Below are 202 nucleotides of genomic sequence, written 5' to 3'. Positions count from 1 at the left end.
AGGACCCCCCCATACCCCATTTGGGGGGGGCACAGGGCCCCCCCCCTGCTGTTAGGAGGGGAAGCAGCGGCCATGTGGGGCGTGGGGGGGGGGGCAGGACACGGAGCCCCCCCCCGGCTCTTTTATGGGACGGCGCCGCCCCCCCCCCCCCGTGCCCATATATTGAGGGGGGGGGGAATCTTTTTGTGACCCCCCCCCGGAA

The sequence above is a fragment of the Anas acuta genome, chromosome 32 (genome assembly GCF_963932015.1).
Source record: "Anas acuta chromosome 32, bAnaAcu1.1, whole genome shotgun sequence".
In the NCBI taxonomy this organism is placed as follows: Eukaryota; Metazoa; Chordata; class Aves; order Anseriformes; family Anatidae; genus Anas; species Anas acuta.
This window is presented reverse-complemented; position numbering follows the sequence as displayed.